Source organism: Anolis carolinensis, chromosome 4 (genome assembly GCF_035594765.1).
Source record: "Anolis carolinensis isolate JA03-04 chromosome 4, rAnoCar3.1.pri, whole genome shotgun sequence".
NCBI classification, from domain to species: domain Eukaryota; kingdom Metazoa; phylum Chordata; class Lepidosauria; order Squamata; family Dactyloidae; genus Anolis; species Anolis carolinensis.
Genome location: NC_085844.1, coordinates 198747555 through 198765843, shown reverse-complemented (window position 1 = coordinate 198765843; position 18289 = coordinate 198747555). Strand labels below are relative to the sequence as shown.

The window sequence follows — 18289 nt, the reverse complement described above, 5'->3', positions numbered from 1 at the left end:
AACATTCAGTTCAATTAAATGTACTTTCCAGGAAACATATCTTTATGAAAAGGAGCTCAGGAAACAGTACAGCAGAAAACATTAAATAAACAAACCTTCATTTGGTGTGTTTATGTGGTTTCAAATCCCCTGCCAACTTCTGGTAGCCCCATTTATAGGTTTTTTAAAGACAAGACTCAGAGATTTTCTGTCAGTTCCTTCCTCTTAACCAGTGGTTCTCAAGCTGTGGGTCCCCAGATGTTTTGGCCTTCAACTCCCAGAAATCCTAACATCTGGTAAACTGGCTGGGATTTTGGGAGTTGTAGGCCAAAATACCTGGGGACCCACAGCTTGAGAACCACTGCTCTGAACTATAGCCTAGAACACCTGTTATTCATTAGTGGTATCATCTTCAGATACTAACCATCAGGACTGAACCTAGCTTACAATATCAGACAGGATTTGGTACCTTTAGGGCAGTGGCTCTCAACCTGGGGTCCCCAGATGTTTTTGGCCTTCAACTCCCAGAAATCCTAACAGCTGATAAACTGACCGGGATTTCTGGGAGTTGTAGGTCAAAAACATCTGGGGACCTCAGGTTGAGAACCACTGCTTTAGGGTATTTAGAACCTAAATCTTCCTTTTTAGGGAAGGCCAAACACTTGAAAGTGCTGCTTTTATAGAAATATGTATCTCAAAGTGATGCCATCATAGAATGTATCACAGTTCTGTGACATCAGTATGTAGAGTGTGGGAAAACTGCAACTACAAGAAAGCGCTTAGTGATGCCTATAGTGGTATATTCAAAAGATCAAACTTCAAAAGATATCAGTGCCATCATCACTGCAATATGACCATCCAAACCTTATGCAGTTTTCATGCTTTCCAAACTGTTCCCCTAATTTTAGGTTCCCCTTTACCCCTACCCTATTTCTATTTTAATTAGAGACTGTCTACCTTAACTCACACCTCATCTTTCACTCCCATCCCAGACCCTGCTATCCTCTGAAATACAACTTTGCCCATAATTTTCCCAAACCCTTTCTTTCTCTTGTTAAGAAAAGCTCTCTAACTGCTTGTCTATTCCCAAAGCAGCTTAGATCTGTGCAAATCAGAAAAGGTTTGAGTGTTCCACTGGGAAATAGGACACACCAAGCAAAATTTATTCTATGTCTTCAAAAAAGAGCTGAATTGAAGGGAGAAGAGAACGAGAGAACAATGTCTTTCATCATGAGCAAAAAATCTGAAGCCCACCAGTTGCTGTTGAACTTGGACAGTTCTATCCCATATAGCCAAAAATATGTCCAACAATCTCTGGAGCAAATCATTGTTCCCCACTTCAGACATATGCTTTTTGGAAATTTCCACAGAAATACTCTTTGAGAACTACAATTTTAAAAACCACTACCAATTACGTTATGGTATTCTATGGATTAAACAGATGCATGTTTCTGGTGTTATTAGATTAGTAGTTTAGTAGTTATTAGTAGTTTAGATGCAAAGACTCTAGCACCAAATTTAGAATTATAATTATTAATCTAAATGTGGTTATATATTCAAGCAACTATCAAAATGTCTGCAGGCTGCTCAAAACACAAAACAAAGGAACATCCCAGAGCGTAACATGGGTTGGAGTCCACTTCTGATTTTGAAAAATGGACATTTGGAGTTTAAATTGAGCCCTGCAGCCTATTTAAAAAGTGAACTGTCCATCCTGTAGACTTTGAAAAGGCAATTTATCTTTCCAAGGGGGCAGAAAAAAGGACATTTGGGTGATCTGGAGGGGCTGAGAACTGTAAAACAGGGAGGAAGGTGCACAAGCTGCATTTTATTATATATTCTGTCATGGAGCCAGATCCCAGGGCTGAATTTCCAAGCCCTGAATCTGACTTCATAACATAAAACAACCCTGCAAGCACCTGGCGGGAGGAGATAAAATGAGCCTGGGAACTCAGAGTTGAAAGTATAAACAATGATAATTGCTGTAGTGTGTGGGAATAGAAATCATGGTAGAAATGTGATCCCGAAGGTGGGGTTTGATGATGATATTTGCGTGTGATATTACGTTGCATCAGAAGTGATAAAATTAGATGTATGTAAACATTAGGTCATTCTCGACTTTTCCAAAGTCATGTATTCTTCAATAAAGATTGAATTTGAGAGCAGCTATCTTTGATCTGCGTTCAGACTGGTCCTTTGAAGTGAGCCTGACATTAAAGTCGAGAATCCATTTCTCACCCTCCTGCGGAATTCGCAGTGAAGTGATAATGAGTGAAGAAGGAGATCAAAGCCCAAATGGGGCAGAGAGGCCTTTGCAAGGGGCCCGGCCGAAGAGAGAAGAAACGCTGCAAGCCATAGCTTCCTCTACGGGATACCCCAGGCCGAACGGCGTGACCCAGAGAATTCCCAGGGGAGGAAGAGGCGTCTCTGCGGCTGCAGAAACCAGTTGGGGATCGGGAGGAAGTATGCCGGAGACCGTGGCCCTGCGGTTATCCATCCTGGAAACTAATTTATCCAGGCTGTCGGAAACCGTGGGGAGATTGGTGCCATTATTGGAAGAGAATCTCCAAAAGGAGCCCAGCCGATATGGCGCCGAGAGAGAACCAAGTAAAGAAGGAGATTGGAGCCAGAGGGGCCAGCGAGCGTCCACGCAGAGTCCCGTGGCGGCAAGGGACGAGGGAGATGAGGAATACTGGCGGGAGCTGGAGTTCCGGGACAGAATGGCGCGAGAAGTGGAGCGTCAGCGAGCCCTGGGAACTCTGAGGCCGCCATCTCCAACAGAGCTCCCAACCCCCCGAATGGGCGTCGGGGTGGAAAGGCCACTGGGGCCAGGGATCGGGTCCAGTGGATTAGCAGACGAAGGCGGAGAGGAGCGGGGGATCCAGGAAGAGGAGGAGGATGTGCCGTACGACGAGGAAAGGCGAGATGAGGGGGCTACAGCAAGGCCAGTATGCGGATGGGCGGAAGAGCCGACGGCGGCGGCAGACTTTCGGGAGCCGCGCAGAATGACCACCGGAGTGGGGCGCGGCGTGTTCCAAGGAGCCGCCCGAGGAAACCTGATGCAACCCTTCCCCATGCCTCCCAGACAGCATCAACGGGCTGCAGAATGGATGCCTAGAAGGGAAGACCTCAAACTAGAATACGGAGGGGAATCAGATGAACTGAACTTTTTTCTAATTAGCATCAGAGGATACATGGAAGACAATGCACACACATTCCCCTCCGAAGCAAGCAGGGTTCGAGCCATCGGCAACACACTAAAGCGAGGAGCAGCCAGCTGGTACGTGCAACTCCATGCCAGACACGACCCATGCCTGAGGTCAGTGCCCCGCTTCCTCGCCGCACTGGAAAACCGGTTCAGAGACCGGCTAGAGCAATTGAGGGCTCGAGACCAGCTGAAAGGAATAAAGCAGAGGGACAAAACAGTGCCCGAGTACGCAGAGGAATTCCTTCACCTCGCGGAAAGGGTACCAGAATGGTCTGAAGTGACCAAAGTGGAGTTATTTAAAGAGGGACTGCGCCCCGAGATTTTCAGCTGGGCAGCGCACAGAGACGACCCCGAAACGCTCCAGGGATGGATTCAACTAGCGGGGCGCGTCGAATCCACCCTGGCCCAAGTAAAGCGCTTCAGGAGCGGCAGCGGCCAGCAAAGACCGGTGGCGAGGGGTCGAGGAGAAACGAGGAAGCAGGAAAGACCCGGAGGGAGGCCGGGGATTCCCTCCAGAGGAGACGACAACAAACCTAAACCGGGATGCTTTGTATGTGGGAAGACGGGCCATCGAGCAGCAGAATGCTGGGCCCGGAAGGGGGAGCCGCCAAAAGCCCCAAAGCCCAAGCCAGCAACCGGGAGGCGCGCGGAAGAGGAGGTGCAGGCCCCAGAATCTTCAGAAAAACGGGTGAGTCGGGACAACCGCATGATAGTAGTGCCAATCTGCCTCTCAGGGCTAGAAAATCGGGCCACCTGCAAGGCATTTGTGGATTGTGGGTGTTCTAGAAATATTATAACCCCGGAGTTAGCAGGAGCGCTGAAATGCCAGCAGATGGCGCTTGACTCCCCAATTGCATTTTCGCAGCTAGATGGATCAGTCGCTGCTGGGGAAGCATCTACAAAGGAAATACGAGGAATCCCATGTAAAATAGGCAAATGGGAAGGAAGAATATCCTTTGTGATAGCCCCTATTGCCACATACCACGTAATATTAGGGATACCATGGCTCGAACAGGCAAATCCTGAAGTAGATTGGAGAGGGAAAAGCCTAGCATTCAAAGAACAGCAGATGCAATGGGAGATAAGCAAAATTGCAGAAGAGGAGGACGAGGAAGATGAAGCAGAGGAAATAGACCCACAGCTATTGCCACCTGAATACAGGGACTTTGTGGATGTTTTCAATCAGAAAGAGGCCAGTAAATTGCCTCCCAAAAGGAATATAGAAGTAGAAATTGAAATAACCCCAGGAGCAAACTTACCCAAACCAAAAGTGTATCCCATGTCTGTGCAGGAGAAGGAGGAATTGAGGAAATACATTGATAAAAACCTGGCGCGAGGCTTCATTAAGCCATCCAATTCTCCTCTCGGGGCCCCAGTGTTATTTAGGAGAAAGAAAGATAACTCCCTAAGATTGTGCATTGATTATCGAAATTTAAACGCCATTACTAAGGACAATAAATACCCTATGCCCTTAGTCAAGGATTTAATTACCGTATTGAAGAAAGGGAGCATATTTACTAAACTGGATTTAATTGAAGCGTATCATAAATTAAGGATCAAACCGGAGGATACTTGGAAAACTGCATTTTCCTGCGCATTCGGCCATTTTGAATACGAAATTTTGCCTTTCGGGTTAAAAAACGGAGGCGGCTGCTTTATGCAGCTTATAAATGAAATACTACACCCGTTATTGTACAGAGGGGTATTCATATTTCTTGATGATATCTTGATTGTAACTGAAGATAAGGAAAAGCACGTAAAATTGGTCCGGGAAGTTTTGCAGAGACTAAGAGAAGCAAAGCTGTACGCAAAACTGTCCAAATGTGAATTCAATAAAACTCAAATTGACTTTCTGGGGTATCGGATATCTCCAGAAGGGTTAGCTATGGATCCAGCTAAAGTAGCAGATGTGAAAGAATGGGGAGTGCCTCAAACAAGGAGGCAATTACAATCATTTCTGGGGTTTGCAAATTTTTACAGACCCTTCATAAAAGGTTTCGCGCAAATAACCGCACCCCTTACAGAACTTTTAAAAACAAAAGGGAAAGGGGAGACAGCAAAAGTGAAAGCTCCTGGCGCCAAACTGAGTTGGACGCCAGAATGCCAAAAGGCATTCGAAACCTTAAAAGAATGCTTCACTGAAGGACCCATCCTAAAACACCCCGATATCAGGAGCCCTTTCATAATCCATTGCGATGCCTCAGACTGTGCGTATGGGGCAGTACTATTGCAAAAAGATCAAAATGGGAACTTAAAACCCTGTGGATATTTGTCACGGAAGTTCAGCGAAACTGAAAAAAGTTGGCCAATATGGGAAAAAGAGGCATTAGCCATATTAAAAGCCTTAGAATGCTGGCGACACTTCCTCGAAGGAAGCGGAATCCCATTTGAAATTTGGTCTGACCATAAGAACCTACAGTATTTAAAGTCTCCTAGAAAATTGTCCCCCAAACAAATTAGATGGGCGCAATACTTCAGCAGATTCGATTTCCAATTAAAGTTTTTTCAAGGGAAGCAGAACGTCTTGGCAGATGCTCTTTCACGCATGCCTCAACACGAAGGCATAACCACAGCAAAAGAGGGGACAATATTCTCTGACAAACAATGGGGCTTAGCTGTCAGGACAAGAGCACAAACCCAAAAGGAGGACATGGCTTTTGTTGAACTCGGCGGGGAAGAAAACTGGGGAAATGAACTTAAACAATCTTATGAAGGAGATCAATGGATCGCGTCCAACGCAGAAAAGGGGGAACAGAAGGGGGGATTTTGGTTTGTAAACAAGAAACTGTATATCCCAGCAATATTAAGGATTAAGATTCTGCATCGTTTTCACAACAACCAGAGCGCTGGTCATACCGGAATTACAAAAACAACAAAGGCAATAGTAAAACATTGTTGGTGGCCAGGAATGAGGAAGGACATAAAGAATCATGTTGTTCAATGTGATGATTGTGCCAGAAATAAATCGGGAGGAGGGAAGCCTATGGGATTGTTACAAACAGTAGCGGAACCTACCAGACCTTGGGAATGTGTAGCTATGGACTTTGTGGGGGAACTGCCGGTTAGCAAAGGACATCGTTATATTTGGACAGTACTAGACCTGTTTTCTAAACAGGCTCACTTTATAGCGCTGACGAAACTACCATCGGCTGAGAAACTAGCTGAATTGTACATAAATCATATTTACAAACTACATGGATGTCCCAGTAGAGTAGTCAGTGACAGAGGAGTACAGTTCACAGCAAAATTTTGGGAAAAATTCTTGGAAATGCTAGGAGCAGAAAGGAGTCTAAGTTCTGCTTTTCACCCCATGACAAACGGGGCGGTAGAACGTACTCAGCAAACGCTTGGGCAGTTCCTTCGAATGTACTCTAACTTGAGACAAAATGACTGGTCTAGGTGGTTGGCTTTTGCGGAACTAGCCTTTAATTCAACTATACATTCAGCAACAAATAAAACCCCCTTTGAAGTAGTTTACGGGTATGAAATACAACCTTTACCCCAGTTGCCAAGGTGGACAGAAAATGAGGAAACAGAGGCAGGGAAGTGGAAAACGCAAATGCTAGAATGTTGGAGTCAAGTGACTGCATCCTTAAAGGAAGCACACAAAAAGTATAAAGCGTTCGCAGACAGAAAGAGGGTGGAAGGCGATAAATTAAATAAAGGAGATCTAGTGTGGTTAAGTACCCAAAACATCAAATTGGGGCTACCTTCAAGAAAACTGGGCCCCAAATATATTGGACCATTCAGAATACAGGGTGTTATCAATGAAGTGACTTTCCAGTTGGCATTGCCAAAAAGTTTAGGGAAAATACACCCAGTATTCCATCGCAGCTTACTGAAAAAGTATATGGGGACTTTGGACAAAATGGACACATAGAGTTATTGTTTGATTTGTTTCAGAACTATGATGAAAGAAGAACCGAAGAGGAGGACGAAGAAAACGAGGGCGCCATGTCATGGAGCCAGATCCCAGGGCTGAATTTCCAAGCCCTGAATCTGACTTCATAACATAAAACAACCCTGCAAGCACCTGGCGGGAGGAGATAAAATGAGCCTGGGAACTCAGAGTTGAAAGTATAAACAATGATAATTGCTGTAGTGTGTGGGAATAGAAATCATGGTAGAAATGTGATCCCGAAGGTGGGGTTTGATGATGATATTTGCGTGTGATATTACGTTGCATCAGAAGTGATAAAATTAGATGTATGTAAACATTAGGTCATTCTCGACTTTTCCAAAGTCATGTATTCTTCAATAAAGATTGAATTTGAGAGCAGCTATCTTTGATCTGCGTTCAGACTGGTCCTTTGAAGTGAGCCTGACAATATTCTAATCAAACTAACAAGTAGACAGGAATGATTTCAAACTATCCTTCTTTCTCCATCCCTGTTTTATAACACACTGAAATATTTATGATTCCCCTGCCTCTTTTATCCTTATGGTTAACCTTGATACACCAGGATCTACAGAAGTTTTCTGTATCACCAGTTTCTTAACATATGCTGAGACAATGACAAAACAAAGCAAAATAGTATGACATCATAAAAATGGCATCAGCTAACATTCCAGCATGGATTTTGAGGACTTTTTATCTTGAAAAGCATGAGTAGAACACAACTGAGCAACAGTTCTTCTCTTACCTTATTTAAAAGGGTTGCTTGTGATTGGACTGACCAGAGGGACTGGAAAGAGGCCATAGAACCCATCTTCCATGGCTTCTAACCCCAATTCCAACCTGCAGAGCTCAGAGGTGTTGCTGTTTGATAGTTGGATGTAGGCAATAACTTGATGATCTCTACCCTGTGATGTTGAACATGACTACATCATAAAATGTGTTGTCACAATTGGGCTATGGTTAGTGGTATCAGAAACCAAGAATTCAGAGTGATCCTATCATAACACCCAACTATCCAAAAGGAACTTATAACGTGCTATGGAAAACATTCAGAATTTCTCATATGAAGACTTCTCTATAGAGATGATAATATAAACTGAGAAGTCATTGGTTCACTGCTCAAAGAAGGCTGCCCGGTGAATGTCTGGCTTAGGTAAGCCACTTTTCTCTCAACCTTTATGTACGTTAACAGCAATGAATTACCTTACAAAAAAGGTTTATGTATAATGTACATAAAGCACTCCAAAGTTGCTAAAGAACCCTATCATATTCTGTTATTTTTCTTATTATGCGCTGAAGAAATTCCAGATAGAATTAGGATCAACTGCAGAAAGCAAGATGCGCTAAGCTCTGGAAGAAAGACAACTGTATTTAACTATAATCTTTGTTTACAAGAGATGTTAGCTAGGGATTTACCTGGCTTGTGATACCATAGTATCTGAGCTGGTTATGTGTGTTATAATTCACATCCTTAGTTGAGGCATAATTAGTTGGAGCAATTTAGATGTGTCCTAACACTCTAGAAATCAAAATGGCAGATTCCTCTCTCAGGCTCCTTCCACACTGCCCTATATCCCAGGATCTGATCCCAGACTAATTGGGCTGTCCCAATTAGTAACAGGCCCCACCCACAGTGCGGGACACACACTGGACTTGGTCTTCTGTCAGGGATGGGAGGAAGGTGGCGGTGTGGAGGAGCTTACCATCGCTCCGTTGCCATGGACCGACCATCATCTGATCAGGTTTAGACTTACCACGCCCCCCAACCTCTGCAGGGGTGGTGGACCTATTAAAATGGTCCACCCCAGGAGATTTATGGATCTAGAAAGATTCTTGATGGCTCTTGGGGAATTTCCCGCCTCCTCGGTAGGTGATCTTGTTGATGCTCTGGTCTCTCTCTGGAATGGAGAGATGACTAAGGCAATAGACACGGTCGTTCCGGAGAGTCCCCTCTCAAGTAACCGAGCGAAACCAGCTCCTTGGTTTACTGAGGAGCTGGCAGCGATGAAGCAAAAGAAGAGGGAACTAGAGTGCATGTGGCGATCAGAGTATAACGAGTCAAGACTGAACACGGCTAGGCTCCTATGTTAGGGCATATGCCATGGCAATCAAAGCCGCAAGGAGAGTCCACCTTGCGGCCAACATTGCGTCCACACAAAACTGTCCGGCGGTGCTGTTCCATGTCATCAGATGGTTGTTAACTCCCACCAATCAAGGTGGGAGCCCTGATAACTCGGCAGCCCGCTGTGAAGCATTTGCTCGGTTCTTTGCGGACAAAGTCACTCTAATCCATTCCGACTTTGACTCCATATTAACGGCAGTCTCTGAGGATGTATTGAATGCACCTGCTTGTCCCGTTTTGTTGGATTCATTTCAATTGGTTGAACTCGAGGATGTGGACAAGATCCTTGGAGATGCAGACCGACCACATGCATCCTGGACTCCTGCCCATCCTGGCTGGTGAGAGAAGCCAGAGGGGGTTTGGCCGAGTGGGTGAAGGTGGTGGTGAATGCCTCCCTTTGGGAGGGCAAATTTCCAGCGAGCCTAAAAATGGCTGTGATCAAGCCGCTGTTGAAAAAGCCATCACTCAATTTGGAAACTTTCAGCCTATTTCCAATCTCCCCTATTTGGGCAAGGTCTTAGAACATGTGGTTGCCTCGCAGGTCCAGGGATTCTTGGATGACACTGATTTTCTGGATCTGGCACAGTCTGGCTTTAGGCCAGGGCATGGTACCAAGACAGCCTTGGTCGCCTTAGTCGATGATCTTCGCCAGGAACTGGACAGGGGGAATGTGTCCCTGCTGGTTCTGCTGGACCTCTCAGTGGCCTTTGATACTGTCGATCATGGTATCCTTCTGGCACGCCTCGCGGGAATGGGACTTGGAGGTACTGTTCTGCAGTGGCTCCACTCATTCCTGGAGGGTCGGTCCCAGATGGTGTCATTGGGTGACGCCTGCTCGGCCCCACAACACAATGGGCTCTATATTGTCCCCCATGTTGTTTAACATCTACATGAAGCCGCTGGGAGAGATCATCAGGAGTTTCGGGGTCCAGTGTCATCTGTACGCAGATGATGTCCAGCTCTTTCACTCCTTCCCACCTGCAACTAAGGAAGCTGTTCAGGTCCAGAACCGGTGCTTGGCTACTGTGTCGGACTGGATGAGGGCCAACAAATTGAAATTGAATCCAGACAAGACAGAGGGCCTCCTGGTCAGTCGGAAGGCCGAACAGGGTATAGGGTTACAGCCAGTGCTGGATGGGGTCACACTCCCCCTGAAGGCGCAGGTTCACAGTCTGGGGATGATCCTAGACTCATTGTTGAGCCTGGAGCCCCAGGTCTCAGTGGTGGCTAGGGGAGCCTTAGAACAGTTAAAACTTGTGCGCCAGCTGCGACCGTACCTTGGGAAGCCGGACTTGGCCACTGTGGTCCACGCACTCGTTACATCCCGTTTAGACTACTACAACACAATCTATGTGGGGCTGCCTTTGAAGACTGTTCGGAAGCTTCAATTAGTCCAACGGGAGGCTGCCAGGTTAATAAATGGAGCGGTGTACAGGGAGCGTACCACTCCTCTGTTACGCCAGCTCCACTGGCTACCGATTAGCTACAATTCAAGGAGCTCGCTTTAGCCTATAAAGCTCTAAACTGTTCCAGCCCAGCTTATCTGTCCGAACGTGTCTCCCGCTACGACCTACCTCGAAGCTTAAGATCATCAGGTGAGGCCCTACTCGCAGTCCCGTCAGCTTCACAGGTGCGGCTGGCGGGGACGAGAGACAGGGCTTTTTCAGTAGTGGCTCCCCGCCTAGGGAATGCCCTCCCCAGTGAAGTCAGGCAGGCTCCCTTCCTTCTATCTTTCCGTAGGAAAGTCAAAATTTGATTGTGGGGCCAGGCCTTTGAATAACAATTAGCAGTGCTAATTATTATTATGTACGCTGGAACTCAATTGACAGACCCAGTCTTTTAAACTTGAACACGCCCATCTGTATTTTATAATGTGTTTTATGAATGTCCGGTGTAAGTTAATAATTTTTAACTGTTTTATAATGCATTGTACAATTTTTATATATGTGTTTTATTGTAAGCTTCCCTGAGTCTCCTGTTGGGTGAGAAGGACGGAATATAAATATTGTAATAAATAAATAAATAAATAAATAGCTGCATTGAACTGGATTATATGAATCAACACTGGCGTATAATCTGGGATAAGAAGACAATCTGGGATCAGATCCTGGGATATAGGGAAATGTAGAAGGGGCCTCAGTGAACAAAATGACAGTCGAAGGCTTTCATGGCTGGAATCACTGGGTTTCTGTGAGTTTTTTGGGCTGGAACATGACCATAATGCCTGAAAAACTCACAGCAACCCAACAAAATGACTGTCTAGTTAAGCTTTCCCAATCCAAAAAAATCCTGTATATGAGGCAGGACACAATCTGTCCTAGAACATGTAGCAATGCATGCAAATGTATCAGTGTAGATACCAATTCAAACACCTCCAATGTCATGGTATGGCAGGATTTAAGAAAAAGGCAGTTACTCTGAGAGACCACACACATTTTGGTGCTTCAAATGTTGCACCTGTTTCTGGGTATATTTGACCTGGTAATTCCAAAAACAACACCTGTATCTCCCTATAAGCTCTAGGTTTTAAGATAAATAACATATGCCATCTACCAGCCTTCATCTGTTCACACATAGAAAATCATAAGAGCCATATCTATGAAACCAAGGCTGATGTGGTCTATTCTATGCAATTTTCTGAACCAGTGCCCCAAATAATCCCAGAAACAGGCCTAAAACCAAGAAACCAAAAAAAAAATTGTGCTATAGAATCATAAGGATAGTTAATATTTCTTAAATATTCTGTCTTGTTCTTCCTTTGAACATGCCTAGATTTAAAAGAAAAAGCACAAAAGCATGGGTCTTTATTTTCTCCCTTTTTTCTCATTTCCACAGAGAATTACTGAATTCAGAATACAACCCTGATTTGAAGCAAACATATGTTAAGCACCTACAGGATGCTGCAAAGCTATGTTGTTTGTATCTAAGATTTAAGCAGGTCTTTGTTGTATGATCTCTAGGAGACACCTGCAAATGTTGGACATGGCATGCTTTTTCAAAGAAAGAGTGCTGTTTTCAATTTGAATTTCTCTTGAGAAGCTTGTGTTACGTAAGGCACTCTACTTACTCCAAGAACACTGAATTCTTTACATTTCACCACGTTCTGAGGTGAAATCAAACGGCAAAATCCTTTCGGACCACCAAAGTGAGATTATACAATACTTCAGCATCCTCAATTGCCAGTTCAGCCACGGCTGCGACATGAAGGCTCAACAACCAAATGTGAACTGACAGGGTGATATTTCCAATGCAATTAACTGCCTTCCAGACTATCCTGCTACCTTAATGTTAATTACATGTTTGTGAAATAATATACTCCTACTTAAGGGCTGTCTTTCACTTCAGCTTTGCTGGCTGGTTCCTTCGGCAAGCTATTAATCTAAGCACCAGCTCTCACAGCAACAGTAGTTTAGAAATCCGAAGAACAATATTATATGCTTACAGAAACAGCAAATATTTTTTCTACCAATCATCATAATCCAACTGGACAAAGACAACACTTTCTTAAAAGGCCTGAAGGAATAACAGTTAGATAATAATAATAATAATAATAATAATAATAATAATAATAATAATAATAATAATAATGTATTTATTTATTTATTTTATCTTGCTTTTCTCCCATGGGTGGGACTCAAGGCGTTGAATTATTATACAAGGTTCCCAACAAAATCTTTAACTTAAATCTTAAACCTGCAATTTAGCAGAACACCTTTATTACAGACTAGGTAGGAAGTTAGAATATTCAGAATGTCAAAAATCAGACACAAAATGATAACAGTACAGGCACAGGAAATGTGAGGCATGGCACAGAAGAACTTTAATAATATAAAAATACAGTTCAAGGGGAAATACCTATTTCCCATACTTCTAGAAATCCATCCTCTATTACCTCAAAAACAAGAAACCCTAATGATCAAGCCAATCTATTTTAAACTAAGATCATGTCAGCCCAGGGCTGCTTAGTGAGATAAATGTCAAGGAGAAAGGTGTAAGAAAAGACAGAGGCTGCACTGACACAAGGGAATTGCACTGATGATCAGGCATTACTTCCAAAGAGAATTATAAAAAATCTACAAGATCATTGAGGTCATGTGATGAGAATGAAGAAAATGCCTTTATTTGTGATGCTTAGACTTTAGAAGGCCAGGAATTGCACAAAACCAAATGGAAAGCTTAATTGGAACATTTAGATTCTGATGAATATAAATTAGAGCTGAATGAAAAGTAATGCCTCCATCTTCGTTACTTGGGTTTGTATGGGAATATTTTAATAAATCAAACACAGAAATAATCCTTAGAATGTGCTTTTTACCACTATTCACTTTTCCACATGTTCACCAGACAATTGAGTTCATTTCTGCCAATGATGAACAAGTTTTGTGAAGCAGTCACGGAAGAAGTTGACACTCTGTTTCCGCAACCAGCGTCTCACAGTACCAATCGTGCACAGATCTTCCGATAACCAAGCAAAGCAATAATGTGACCCACATGTTCTTGTGAAATGCCGATTATGCTTGAAAATTTTCTCTGAGTAATACAACGATCGTCTTGAATCAAACTGTCAACCTTTTGCTTGTGAAACTCAGTGGTTGCTGTCACAGGATGTCCAACTCTTTGTCATGCAAGTCAGATGTTCCCACCTCAACATTTTTAAACTCACTTGCCCAACAGCACACAGTACTCACATCAACACAATCACCATAAACAGCTTGCATTCTCTGATGAATCTCCTTTGGGGTGACACCTTCTGCTGTCAAGAATTCAGTGACTGCACGTTGCGTAAGTCACATTGACCGACCGTCTGCACAGGATTCCATACTTCGCACTTTAACAACACAACCGTTCAATGCTAAGGCATTCTGCCTAATGGAAATGTAGAGAAGAGTCTACTGACCAAGCCAGTAACTGCCGCATACCAGTACTGCCATCTGTTGAGGAGTTACAAAGGTGGAGGCATTACTTTTCATTCAACCCTTGTATATATATATATCTCACAACATAAAATAAAGCTGTAAGAGATACAGTGGCTTATCTGCTTATCACATAAATGCTAGGCTCTAAAATGTGGTGTGGGATCTCCATCTCAATTCACAGGTGTATTACATAATTTTCTGTTTCATTTTGGAGTACTTGCAGTTTGAGAAAGAAAGTAGTAGACACGGTGTTCTGTGCATTCCTACAGCTTAAAAATATAATGACCTCTATTACCATATCCAACCCTGATGAGAAATCTAAAAGCACCAACAGGAACACATTCCATCAGTGTTAAGATGGAGATTATCTACTAAGGTTTTGTGTGTGTGTGTGTCAGGAGCAACTTGAGAAACTGCAAATCACTCATGGTGTGAGAGAATTGGCCGTCTGCAAGGACATTGCCCAGGGGATGCCCAGATGTTTTGATGTTTTTACCATCCTTGTTGGAGGCTTCTCTCATGTCCCCACATGGAGCTGGAGCTGATAGAGGGAGCTCATCCGCACTCTCACCAGGTGGGATTCGAACCTGGCAGCCTTCAGTCAGCAACCCAACCTTCAAGTCACAAGGCTTTAACCCACTACGCCACCAGGGGCGCATCCACTAAGGTGACCACAGCAGTCTTCATGCTATATCCTACTCTGAAGCTGGTTTGAAATTAGTCAAGGAAGTTTGTGCCATTCAAGACTACCTGGAGTTGGAGGGCAACTGCTTTCTCAATCATCTTGCCCAAAAAGGAAAGATTAGACACTGGTCTGTAATTTTAAGGGCCAGGAGATCCAGGGAGGACTTTTTTAGGAATGGTCTAACAACTGCTTCTTTTAAACAAGATGGAAAGTCCCCCTTCCTGCAAAAGATGGGAAAGAGCAAGAAAAACTAGATAAAAACTATTCATCAGCTTGTCCACATAAACAATACTCGTCAATTAAAGCTTATCCAGTGTAACCCCACTCATAGAGTTGCTGGGACAAGTAACAAGGGCAACCTGTTCCATGATTCTAGGAAACAACACTTAGGAGAAAAAGGCAAAACATTTCAGCTGAAGTCTTGTCCTACAATCATGAAGCCAACTATGTCTTAATATGTTGTTGAAGGCTTTCATGGCCAGAATCACTGGGTTGTTGTCACCTCACAACCTCTGAGGATGCTTCCTATAGATGTGGGAGAGAATGCTTCTGGAACATGGCCATACAGCCCATAAAATGCACAACAACCCTATGTCTTAATAATTTTTATGTATTTTAAAGGTCCTATTGATAAACAGCATCATGATCAACAATGGGGCATCACTCTCAGGAGGGTTCTGGTAGACCCACTGATTCGCCCCTTGGACATCGGGCTGAGTATTGACATTCAAGAGTCCCCAATTCTAAGTCATGCTTATTCTACCTCCGAATCCCACAACAAGACTCCAGTCTTGTTTAGTCACCTTCCCATTCATGTTGATGATAAATCAACTGACCCCTCTCTCCCATTAGTGGAGAGAAGCTCCTTCTCTAAACAAACAAGTACCCTTGGAGGCTCTCCTTGCCAGGACAGCTGACTAGTCCCGGCAACTGGCAATTCCACCCAGTTTATCCATCAGGGGGAAGAAGGCCTTCATGGAGGTGGCCCCATTGAGGTGATTTGGGGGAGGAGAAAGCACGGTCACTATCGACCCGGGGAGAAGCGCAACAGAGTTTTTGCGACCCTGGAGAGGTCTAGGTGCGGTAGTCTTCAGGACAGACCCCCCAACCTCAAGGTCCTGCTTTTGAATGCCAGATCCGTCAACGGTAAAACAGCTATCATCCAGGATTTGATCCTGGATGAGGGGGCGGATCTGGCATGCATCACCGAGACGTGGCTGGATGAGCTGGGAGGTGTGAATCTCACCCAGCTGTGTCCTCCAGGTTTCGCGGTGCATCAACAGGCCAGGGTTGGGGGGCGGGGAGGAGGAGCTGCGGTGATCTTTAGGCAGTCCATCGCCCTGATCAGATGCGCCGTTCCGCAATCTCCGAGGTTCGAGTGTGTTTTCCTGAAGGTGGGAGCCCGAGACAGCTTGGGGATTCTGCTGGTGTACCGTCCACCCCGCGACCCAGCAGTATCTCTGTCTGAGCTAGCAGAAGTGGTCTCCAATGTCTCCAATGTCTCCAATGTCAACAACTGATAGTGTTGGGAGACTTTAACATTCATGCTGAGACCACATTGACAGGAGCAGCTCAGGATTTCATGGCTGCCATGACAACCATGGGGCTGTCTCAAATTATATCTGGGCCCACACATCAGGCAGGACACACCTTGGACCTTGTTTTTGTTGTGGACGGTGGGACAGTCAGAGTGGAAGAGCAAAATATTCTTCCATTGTTATGGTCTGACCATCATCTGATCTGTTTAAGTATCGCCGTTTCTTCTAACCTCCGCAGGGGTGGTGGACCCATTAAGATGGTCCGCCCCAGGAGACTGATGGATCCGGATGGACTTCTGAGGTCTCTTGGGGATCTTCCTGTCTTGGAGACTGGCGATCCTGTCGATGCCCTGGCTGATCGCTATAACAGGGAGTTGGCAAGGGCACTGGACACGATCGCTCCCGAACGTCCCCTCTCGCTACGTAGAGCCACGTCGACTCCTTGGTTCACTGAGGAGCTGGCTGTGATGAAGTGTGTGCGGAGGGGACTAGAGTGCATCTGGAGGAAATCTCGGGATGTGTCTGACCAAGCACGGGCTAAAGCCGCTATTAGGGCTTACTCCGTGGCTTTGCGAGCAGCCAGGAAAGCTTTCACGACTGCCCGCATAGCGTCTGCGGCCAATAGGCCATCGGAGTTGTTCCGAGTTGTTGGGGAGCTCCTACGGCCTCCTGAGGCACAGGGGCTTCCCGATGACTCGGCAACTAGGTGCAGCGATTTCGCTCACCATTTTGCAGGCAAAGTTGCTCAGATACGCCTTGAGCTAGACTCCAGTTTAATTGTAGTTCCAGAGAAGGTAACCGAGGTACCTGTCTGTTCGATCTTATGGGATTCTTTCCGGCTTGTTCTTCCTGATGACGTGGAGGGGATTCTCGGGTCTGTGAGGGCGACCACCTGCGCTCTGGATCCTTGCCCCTCCTGGTTGGTCAAGCTGGCCAAAGATGGGTTGTTGGATTGGTTTGTGACCATAATAAATGCCTCTTTGGTTCAGGGGTCAGTTCCATCCTGCTTTAAGCAGGCGGTAGTAAAACCACTATTAAAAAAGCCTTCGCTTGATCCATCTATTTGTAACAACTACAGACCAATCTCCAACCTCCCATTTTTGGGCAAGGTGCTGGAGCGGGTGGTTGCCAAGCAGCTCCAGGAGTTTCTCGATGACACTGATTTTCTGGACTGCTCGCAGTCTGGCTTCAGGCCTGGGCACAGTACCGAGACGGCTTTGGTCGCCTTGGTGGATGACCTCCGCAGAGAGCTGGACAGGGGGAGTGTGACCCTGCTGGTTCTCTTGGATATCTCAGCGGCTTTCGATACCATCGACCATGGTATCCTTCTGGGGAGGCTCTCTGGGATGGGGCTTGGTGGCACTGTGCTGCAGTGGCCCCGGTCCTTCTTGGGGGGTCGTTCCCAGATGGTGAAGCTGGGGGACTCCTGCTCGGATCCCTGGCCATTGACCTGTGGGGTCCCGCAGGGGTCTATTCTATCCCCCATGCTATTCAACATCTACATGAAACCGCTGGGAGAGGTCATCCGGAGTTTTGGAGGGCGTTGCCATCTCTACGCAGATGACACGCAAATCCACTACTCCTTTCCATCTGAATCCAAGGAAGCCCCTCGGTTGCTGAACCAGTGCCTGGCCGCTGTGGCGGACTGGATGAGGAGGAACAAGCTGAGGATCAATCCTGACAAGACAGAGGCCCTCCTGGTCAGTCGCGCGTCGGATCGGGGTATTGGGTGGCAACCTGTCCTGGACGGGGTTGCACTCCCCCTGAAATCACAGGTCCGCAGTTTGGGGGTCCTCCTGGACTCAGCGCTGACGCTTGAGGCTCAGGTGTCGGCGGTGGCCGGGAGGGCCTTCGCACACCTCAAACTTGTGCGCCAACTGCGACCATACCTCGTGAAGTCTGACTTGACCACGGTGGTGCATGCCTTAGTTACCTCTAGACTG

At 45.5% G+C, this 18289-nt stretch overlaps 1 protein-coding gene and 1 long non-coding RNA gene across 23 annotated transcripts in view; one reads left to right on the top strand and one right to left on the bottom strand.

The window, feature by feature from the left end:
* Positions 1-18289, bottom strand: part of nfasc (neurofascin) — a 250239-nt gene that overhangs the window by 213806 nt on the left and 18144 nt on the right. Inside the window, exon 1 of one of the 22 annotated variants that reach the window (XM_062978535.1) lies at positions 7831-7970. The exons of the other annotated variants lie outside the window; for them this stretch is intronic. The gene's annotated coding sequence lies outside the window, so the exon portion shown is untranslated. Of the gene's footprint in view, positions 1-7830; positions 7971-18289 lie in introns of those variants that run through there. 22 annotated transcript variants of the gene reach the window in all.
* Positions 8039-12546, top strand: LOC134298419 (uncharacterized). Its single transcript, XR_010005487.1, has 2 exons — positions 8039-8238; positions 12043-12546. It is a non-coding gene; the product is annotated as an uncharacterized LOC134298419 (long non-coding RNA).